Source organism: Phaseolus vulgaris, chromosome 8, assembly GCF_051622355.1.
Source record: "Phaseolus vulgaris cultivar YP4 chromosome 8, ASM5162235v1, whole genome shotgun sequence".
NCBI classification, from domain to species: Eukaryota; Viridiplantae; Streptophyta; class Magnoliopsida; order Fabales; family Fabaceae; genus Phaseolus; species Phaseolus vulgaris.
Genome location: NC_143505.1, coordinates 44,660,514 through 44,671,555, shown reverse-complemented (window position 1 = coordinate 44,671,555; position 11,042 = coordinate 44,660,514).

Here is an 11,042-nt window from a genome sequence, read left to right as displayed (position 1 = left end):
ATATGAGGATCATCATTGTTATCTTTATTTTTATCTTTCACCTGGTAACGTGATAAGTTACACCTTAAATATTTTTCTAACCTCTCAAATTATATTTTGTATAATATGCAATCACTACTAGAACATACATGTATATTTTTATAATTAGAAAGAGTTTTAAAAAAATAGGTTAGAGAAATAATGAGATTTGAAAATGAATAATTAAATTGTTTCGACCTCAAGTTCGTTAAGATATATCATTGGGGTTAATCATCACATTCGAGATATTGTTTATTTTAGAACTTGGAGTTTCATCACAATTTATGATGGAGGACCAACCACAAGTTCCAAGTCACCATACATAAGGCTAAGAACAGAAGAATGTACAACATAATAATTGTCTTAGTTTGTTAAAACTTGTAAAAACAAATAATAGTTATTTCAGGGCTTGTATTTCTGGACAATTTTCTATAGTAGAATTTTAATAAATCACGTACACTCTAGAAATCATCACTTGACATGCAAGCAAGGGTTTCTAGAGCTCAAATGAGTAAAGGATCACGACACAACATTAGTTAGAAGCTCAAAAACCTTACCATAGGTTAGCTAGACTAACTAAGATTAAGGTAGCTTAAACCTTAAGCTATCTTTACCCATGGAAGTCTATAAATAGGTGTCTCCTTCATCTTTGTATTCAGATTTGGAATATTTTGAATGAGTAAACTGAAATTCAGACTTCATTATGTCCTAAATCTCCCTTTTCCAAAGAGCCAAAAGACCTAAATGAAACCCTAAAAAGTTGACTCAACCTCTTTCTACATTCAACACCTATTTCACCTCATTTCTTCACCAAAACACCTCCAATTTCAATGCATCTTCATCCTCTTCCGCTGCTACCTTATTCCTCTTCCATAATTCATCAACACGAATTGCATCAGTTTATCCTTAATAAATGTCTCAAAAGATTAAGAAAATAAGATGGATAATTAAAATTCAAATTGTATACTTGAAATAATCTAAAAAACTTACCTTTTATTCTCTTAAAAAACATCTTTATTAAATTAAAACCGAGTCTTACCATTAATGACATTCTTTTCAAAACACTATATCTTGAGAGGTAAAAATTATGAGAGTAATTTCTAAACAAAACAAAATACTAATTAACATGAATTTCCTCATTTCGTTGTTAATTTCTAAGTAATAAAAACAAAATCAATCACTACGTTAAATATAATATGAATATTTGTACACCACTATACTTTAAAAAAATAAAGTTATATAAATAAAAAAAACAATAGTTAAATATAGAAGTAGTTGTATTTCTTTAAAACTTTGACGCATCTCAAACGCATGTCTTTTTTCTTAATAAAATAAACGTCTTTTATTTAAAAGAGATAAATGTGGAGGTAGAAGTAATAAAACCTCAATTAAATAAAAGAGAGTAATATTTCAGTTACTTCATGTGGGACAGTTTAAACATGCTATATGCTATCATGACTTGTATATTTTTTTTTGTATTTTTTTAAAGATAATTATATTCAAAACTAAAAGAAGAACACGCTATGCATCTTAATTGTAATGATAGAGGATGTTCAATGAGATTTCTTTTAGATTGGCAAAAGTGATTATATTTACTGTAAAAAAATACTTCTTCATTATATACATTGTTTTTAGAAAAAAAAAAATGAAAGAAAAAAGAAAAGAAGATGATGATAAAGAAGGGGAAGAGGTGTAGGATTAAACGAAGGAGAGGAAAATCCAAGTATGGACCATTGAGTGTGACCTGAAGCCAACCAGATCTGAAACAGTCCCTACATACTCTTCTTAGCCATGTGATTTGTTTCATTCACCTTTAAGATTTTTCGGATGTTTGTTTCATGGACACTCCATTCTTCTATCCCTATGCTACATCCCATTTTCTTCTGCTTATCTCTCTCTCTCTCCAAACCCCCAATTAATGCACTCTTCCACCATCTATGATGCATGGTAGTGCATGTGACTACATGTACTCCTCAATGTTCTTAACCTTCTGTCTGGATCATGTTGGCAAAAGGAGAAAGAGATCAAAGCTCAACCAATTATTAACCACTGTCAATCACCCCTGCTACATACTCATACGTCTTCATATACCATTCTTGTATAAATTATCTCAGGACTCATCTTTTTGGTTCTTAAAAAATCCAAATCTTGCACTTCATCCTATAAAGAAATTGAAACTAGTTCAAAGAATCAAAAGGGTTTAAATTTAAATTTGAAGAAATTTTGAAGAGACTGGTTATTGGAGTGTGAATGATTCAGATTTAATGTGGTGGAGGTATGAGTATGAGCAAAAATGTTGATTCTGTGCTTGTGGTCAAAAGTTAGAATTATGAGTGTTTGAAAAGGGAAAGATAGTTAAGGTCAAAGAACGCCATTTGATTTTGTTCTCCCAAACATTTGTTCATTCTTCTCTTAGATTCAAGGTATTATAGTTTAATTATCGTGTCATAATATAGTTTATATCAAAGATGCTATGATGCTACATATGACGATCTTAATTTGGACAATATGATGACTTCCAAGCAATGATTTTAGTTTTAATCATTACTAGTTTTGATGGAAATTTTACTTACCAATCTTAGAAATATGTTTAATTAATATTTTCGTTCACAAAACTTAAAGTTATAATTCTATTTAAATATTTGTTGAGTTTCATATAATGAAGAATTGGTGCTCAATTTTTTATGATATGAAGTTTACAACTTTTACACGATAATAAGCGAGATTAGACTTAAAATATTGAAAGAGATTAATATTAAAAAAAATACGTTCGTGAATTATATTTCCATGGCATCTTATATATACATTACATTGTATATAAATAAAATTAGAAAATAAAATAAAATAAAAGTAGTAATTTATTATTATTTTTGAGGTATTAATTAAATTGATGGTAGTTTATTTTGAAGTTATGAGAGGGAAAAGGACAGGTAGATGATAAGCAAGCGTAGGAAATAGAAGGAAAAGGAACAAATTGAAAAGATGAATGAATACTGGTATTAATTGGTTGGAATATCGTTTTCATGATGGAGGTTTGGTATGGGTAGTAAAATGGGAAGGCACTAATTTTGGTTATTGACTTTTTGAAAATTTGTAAGGTTTGTGTTAGCTTGTATTTTATTCGGTGCATAAAGACAACACCGTTGTGGGTTGTGGAGACTAATGGCAGTGTTTTATTAGTGAATCTTCCATCTTATAACCAACGACACTGCTGGATCCCTTTGCCAGAATCATTGTCGTGCTCCAACGGCGGAAACATAGGAGAACATTCACAAAATTTAACAAAGATTCACCCATAAATGGAATACAAAATTTATCCCTCTTCAAATTCCAAAAGATTCAAATCAAGTAGTAAAGAATTAATTGCCTTTTTATTTTTTTATTTAATTAAGTAAATTGTTATCTTTATCTTTATTTACACACCCATCACACGATCTGTAACTTATGTGTGTGACTATATATTTATAAATGTTCAGACAGGACTTGGTAGCAGGCGGTCTAATAAACACAACAAACTATAAATTATCGTTAAGATAAACTTTATATGACTTTAATACAAATTTAAAAAATAAGTCCATATACTATGAAATGTCTTTATATTTAATCGATCTGAGATCTTCAACATATAAAATAAAAGTTTTAAAGCTTAATTAAGTTTTAATTATTTATAAATTTAGATATTTTTAGTTAATTAAAGTTAAAAAGTTTTCTTTTATTAAATGATTTTTTTTATGTAAGTATATTGTCATTTAATTATAATGTTAGCTAAATGATATGATTTTTTTTTCTTATTTTTTAATTTGATCATTTTTTTTAATCTTTTCCCATTTGCTATTGAACTTGTTCCTAATTTAACATGTAAGTTTGAAGAGATTCCTGAGCTACTAAACAAATTTAACTAACAAGTTTGAGATAGAAAAATAAAAATAATTATCACGTTATCCATAAAATCAAACAACAAAATGTTTAAGTAAAATAAAAAATTAAAAATAGTATTTAAAGATATTAATTTATTTAATAACAATTTAATTTAAAATATTAAATTTATGGGATTATTAAAATTTAATTAGTGAATTTTCTTAAGTAAAACGAAAACAAAATAAAGACTTAATTATATTATTGTGTTTTTAAATGAGAACTTTAGTTCAAATTAAAAAATAATATTTAATGGAATAATATACATAGATGATATAAAATAAAGTTTGCCTTGCAAGCACTTGAGAACGCTAGAAGGAATGAAAATAATCAATGTAGGTCCCATGGTTAAGAAGCTTAGGCTAGGCATCAAAGTAAATATCTGTTCCCTTTCTTTTGGCAGTATTGCAGAAAATCAGAAAAAAAAAAGAAAAAAAAAGGAAGAAGTGTTGCTTGTAATAATACTGATAAGAGTAAATAATACACTTTGATAATTTAAATTTTTTTTATATTGTGAATCCGTTAAAATGATTTTGTATAACAAGTTCACTATTTTCTTAATATTTATTTTCAAATTATATCTATCATGATTTATAATTAGTTAATAGTATAGTTTGTTCCATTGATAATGTATTCATAATAATCACTTGTGCATTTACAACAAAGAAAGAAACCAAAACATTGCATCGTCCCAAAACTATTTTGAGCTTTTAATAAAAGGAATTATGTTGTGTTCAAACAAGGTGTTGTTGATGCGGAAGAGACTTTCTTGTTAGCTCAACTCAAATCATGGCAATGGTTAAAGCATAAAGGTCTCCGCTGTAGCTATTCTCTGGCTGATTGGGTCCTAAATCCATTTATCTGTATCAAAAGCTTCAAGTAACGGGTTGCTAGAAAAGTTTTTCTTGAGGAGAGGCATTAGGTGCTGCAGGAACAGAGGTAAATAGTGGAGTTGCCATCAAGAGCAGAAGAGCGGCTTGGCAGAAAGCCTTCAAAGGGGTTGTTTGGTGCAAGAGGATCCCCGGTGTTGGGGCTGGGGAGAAATTAGGTCGCAATGGAAGGTGTTATGGTGAAGTGGCTGACCTGGCTCTTGTTGGTGTTGAGGGAATCTGGCAGGCATGGCGATCTCCATGCGCTAGTCGGTGGTCGCCAAAGGCAAAGGTAAACATGATCGCCGGTTGATGGAACGACGATCTCCATGCGTGCGTAGCTGGTGGTCGTCGAAACTTGAAATGGTGATCTCCATGCGCTAGTCAGTGGTCGCAAAGGCAAACATGATCGCCGGTCGAGGAAACGATGATCTCCTTGCGTACGTTGCTGGTGGTCGTCGTAACTTGAAATGGCGATCTCCATGCGTGCGTTGCTGGTGGTCGTCGAAACTTGAAATGGCGATCTCCATGCGCTAGTCGGTGGTCGCCGAAGGCAAAGGTAAACATGATCGCCGGTTGATGGAACGGCGATCTCCATGCGTGCGTAGCTGGTGGTCGTCGAAACTTGTAATGGTGATCTCCATGCGCTAGTCGGTGGTCGCCGAAGGCAAAGGCAAACATGATCGCCGGTCGAGGAAACGACGATCTCCTTGCGTGCGTTGCTGGTGGTCGTCGTAACTTGAAATGGCGATCTCCATGCGTGCGTTGCTGGTGGTCGACGAAACTTGAAATGGCGATCTCCATGCGCTAGTCGGTGGTCGCCGATGGCAAAGGTAAACATGATCGCCGGTAGATGAAGCGGTCGGTGAAGTTGTGTATCATTGCCGTATTCGAAGAACGGAAGATCAGGTACTGAAAATTACCGAGGTTGACACATCGCCGGGTTTGTGCTGGTTCGATAAAGATGTCTGTAAACCTTATAAGAGCAAAGAGATGGGGTTTTCCCGAGTGGATCCTCCCCGAGAGCAGGGTTTATCTCGATTGGGTATGGTTTTCTCACTTTAAGGTTGTTTTGTTCCAACCATAAAGGAGAGATATGTATATGGGTTGGGATACCCCTGAAATATCCCTATAATTTTATTTATTCATTGCTGATAAAAAAAAATAAAAGAAACCTAGTAATATTCCTATTGGAAGGCATAATCATTTTAAGTATGGTTTTTTTTAAAAAAAAATTAAGTATAACTCGTTCTGTCATTCAATTGATATAATCATATATGATAAATTTAATAATTTTTGTAATAATAATTTTAAATTAATATTTAAAATAAATTTTAATTCATTGATGGTTTAAAAATTTTAAGGTGGCAGTGCGTAAAATTAAAAAAAAAAGGCAGGATAAAATAACTCATTTTAAACAAAAATCCAAGAGTGGAAACCAACGCAACTAAAAAAGCTTACTAGCGAAAATATTATTGAGTATTAAAGATAACGTCTAAGGTATAAATTTATGTAATAAAAATTACAATGTTAATAAAAAAATTATAAATCTACAATAATATTATGATATGATGTGTGCTATTAAAATGGTTATTATATTCTTTTTGTTAAATAATATTATATACCAAACTTTTAGAATATGATATGATTTTTGTGCTACTACTAAAAGAATATTTTATATTTTTAGTAAGAATGAATATTTTATATTTTTAAGTAAGAATGACAAAGTGAATCACATGGCGATTGTATTTTTTAGTTTTAATATTTTAAAAATAAATTTTATGTTTTTGAAATTAAAATAGATGGTGATTTATATTTTATATAAAATTTTATATATTATTTGATTATTTTTATTTTATTAGACATTAAATTTTTTTCGTCAACCTATCATAGGGGGAGATGGATTACAAATTTCAATCTGTATAACTCTGATGAACCAACTCATTCTTTCTTATTCTGATTTTGATAGACCAGTTGCGAGTCAGATCAAAATGGACTGGATTGACTCTCGTTTTATCACCCTTAAATTTTAGGATAATTAAAAATTCCCTAATTAATTTAGAGATGAAAAATGGATAAGGTACCGTGACATCTATATTCAACATGTTATTTTTTTGTATTGCCTGATACACAAATCTATTTATAGTTTTATAACTTTATTTTATATTACATATACAAAATATTTAAAATTAATTTATTAAAATTAAAATAAAAAGTCTAATTTATATTTTAAATCTTTTTATTGTGTTATTTGAATATCTAATATATAACATTAGTGTGTTATCATTATTATATTTTATTTCAAATAGATAGACCGTATGATAAATAAAGCATATCTTATTTTTGGATTAAACAATTGACTATAATAGATTAGAAAATGTATCGTTATAAAATTCTATGGAGATATAGTAGGGTAGAGCCTTATTACGTCGTATATCAACATATAATAACCGTTAATTTTACTAATAAAAAATTAATTTTTATTTTAAAATTATTGATATTCGAGCTTAATTATCTTCGTATATTACGACTTTTCATCAAAAGAAATTAATTTTCATCTGAACCTTTTGTCAAACTCTGTTGTTAGCAAGTCAAATCTTAATAATAAGCCAAATCCAAATGTTGAGAAGCCTTATCATAATGATGTAATCAGTGAAAAAATATGCAAAAATATTAAATGATAACTTTTGCATTGAGAATTAACACGTGTGGTTGAATCACGTTTAATGATACAGAATCATGATAAAATATTAGTAGTTAATGTAATTTTCAATAAATATAACATGGTTAGATTTATAGTGGCTTATGAATTTATAGTTGATTCATTTTATACATAATTTATGTTTGTAACACTCTGTAATTTTAAGTATAGTATTCATATTATATAATGCAAATAAATTTATATTACATAACGTAATATATACAATAAAATAAAGATAACGCGATAAAAGCATCATACACAATCTAGAGTATAGGTTTCCAATTTCTCTTCTTATATAATTATTTCACTAATCAAAAGCATATAATAATTAACATTAATATCTTAATCTCATACCATCTCATATCACATAACATCTTAAAAAATATATGTTTTAAATTAAAATAATAATAACTTTCAATAATTCTCATATTCTTATAAAATATAGTATTATACTTATATATCTCCGTAACTAGGTTTAAGAAAAATAGTTTATTAGAAAGGTTTAAATGATAACATATATCTTTACAAAATTACTTAAAAGTTATAATTTCATAACTTAAGGTCACATTTCATATCACAAAAAGGGAAAAAATAAAAATAGAACAGTTCCTCGACTAAATAAAAATTTGATCATAGAACTTGAAAGGAAAGAGGAGAAGAAATGATGGAAAGGTAAGGGAAGAGGACAAAAAGAAAACTTGTAATTCTCATGTCTTCAATGGTAAGGAAATGTCTTTTTTCTTTATTCTTAGCTTTGTTATATATCAAATGAGAAAAAGAAATCAACTTAAGCACTCAACTCACATAGATCAATCCCAAACTACTAATTAAATTGCTAAAATTTATCTTATCACCATCTTACTTTCGTTGAGTGGATCCCAAGACACTGAGCATATTCACTCCAAAGGGTAAGGTTGGAAAATTAGGTCATTTAACAACCCATATTTACTAAACACATTTTAAACCAAAAGGAAGATTAGCTCCAGAGACTAAAACTTAACATTATAGGTAAAAGGCTTGTAAAGGCTTAACGGATTTAAAAGAGTTGAGCGAATTGAAAACGGTTGAGCAAATATGAAATGACTAAGCATATTATGGAGAAAAACTTCCAGTTTTGTTTACAACATAATTGCAATGAGAACAACTAAAAGGACTGGTCAATTTTTCTCACTAAAGATATTCTAAAATTATTCTAAAATTGAGTTTGAAAGAGAGCAAGTTGTTTCCTACATAATACCCTAAACAATAGTTTTGGATGTTTCGCATTAAGCCCACTAAAGATTATTTGTCTTACCAACTATAAATAAATAACAATTGACTACTTTTGAAATACAATCATTAAGTTTGGACTTAGAGACTAAAAATGTTATAATATCTAGTTAGTTTAATAATTTATCCTCTCCAATATATATCTCATCTAACAACCTCCTTCACATAGTAATTTCTTTTGTGACTCTCTATCCGTAAATTGATGTCAGAAATCTCCATCGACTCTCACCATATACTTGTCTATATAACTCAATGTATTAGGAATCTCACCAAATTCTCTTAATACTCACACAATACACCAACAACTTACTAATATCTCATTGATTACTACCTACATGACATGTATTTATCACTTACATGACATATGTATTTATCAATATCACTCTCATTATTTCATACCAACATTAGAACATGCTTAGTTCATTATATTACATATCTACATTCTCGAATTAAATTACATCATAAATATGAGTAATGAAATAATTAATATTCAATCTAAATCAACCAACCAAGCAGAGTAAGTCGTTTGAGTGACAACTCATATAACTTAAGCAACAAAACCCTCGCTTAAGCAATAAATTTATTGAGGAGAGATAATTGATTCAAGTTTTGACAAGTCTTCCTTGGTCAAACAATACATCATCACTTAAACAAAATGATTTAGTGCATCAAGTTACTAAATTTTGAAATTCACCTCAAACTTTTAACTCTTCATCACTTGTACAATCACTTGTCACGTGAAGGTTGAGAATTCCATAAAAGAGATCATTGTTTTTCATCTCTCTTATTCAAACATCTAATTATAATTTGCAAGAAACTATATCGCATGCACAACCATATAAATACTTAAACATACTACTTCAACACCACAATAAATGTTATTAACTTGATATTCAAATAATATATGCAGTACATCTCAATCACATTGATTCCATAAATATTTAGAGCATTAAAGACGTGCAGTAAGATGCAATTCAAAGTTTCCTTATAGAACGTCTAACGGTAGAATAAATGTGATACCATGCGAAATTCATGTAGACTTCAAGATTAGCATAATCAAGCTTCAATGTTTAAGATATAAAAATATAGAGTGATTTTGAAGTTCAACATTTACAAATAAACACTCAAGACACGTAGAAATCTTCAAATCAGAAGTTTCATCTTGGAGCGTCTAATATAAAACAATGAAGTACAATATGAGATTCAAGCAAACCTGAAGAATAGAATATTCAAGCTTCAACATATAAATAAGTAAAAAAGAGTTTTCAAAGTTCAAAGGTATTATATTATTGTTCAAGACACGCAAGAAATCATCAAAGCATAAGTTTCCTTATAAAGCATCTAATGGAAAACGAATATACTACAGTGTGAAATTTATGTAGTCTTTGTGTTTTGGAGATTCAAGAGTCAACTTACAAAAATACCCAATTGTAGAAAGATTTGGAAGATCAACGTCAACATAAAATTTCTCAAGACGCACAAGAAATATTCGTAGTAGACAATTCTTTTTTAGCTTCTAATGTCAAAGTGATGAAGTGTAGAGCGAGATTTGTGTTGTCTTTAAGACTTTTTATTTACAAGCTTCAACAGTCATCATTCTTGAAGACTATATAAAGGACTCAAGCTGAAGAAGATGATAGTAGTGAAGAACGACGAAGAAAAAATTCATTTTTGTACAAAATAAAAGATTCACATTTTTTGTATATAAAGTGTCTAGTCATTCGGGTTGTGAGCTAACCATCGTACATCCTTCCCTTTGTGAAGATACCAATAAGCTTTCATTGTTCGCTCTTTGATAGTGTTTTTCTCAGATCTTGAGAGGTCTTAGTATTAGCAGGATATTAAGACTAGTGAACCTAAAGAGTGAGAATATTTGTTGTGACTAGATATGTGAGAATACTTAATGTACCTAGAGAGGTCAGAATACTTATTCCTAAAGAGATGTTAAAACTCAGTGTACCTAGAGAGATTAGAATACTTGTTCCTGGAGAGGTCTTAAAACTCAGTGCATCTGGAGAGGCCAGAATGCTTGATCTTAGAGAGGTGTTAAAATCGGTGTACCTGGAGCGATCAAATACTTATTCCTATAGAGGTGTTAAAATTTGTTGTAACCAAATTATTTTTGGTTAGTGAAAATCTCTTAAGTAGTTTGCTTAAAGGGACTGGAAGTAGCCCAAGTGGTAGGATGAACCGGTATAAATTTATGTCTACTTTTATCTTATACTGGCTTGTTAGACGTTATCTTATATTGTCTTTAAATTCGCGATTTG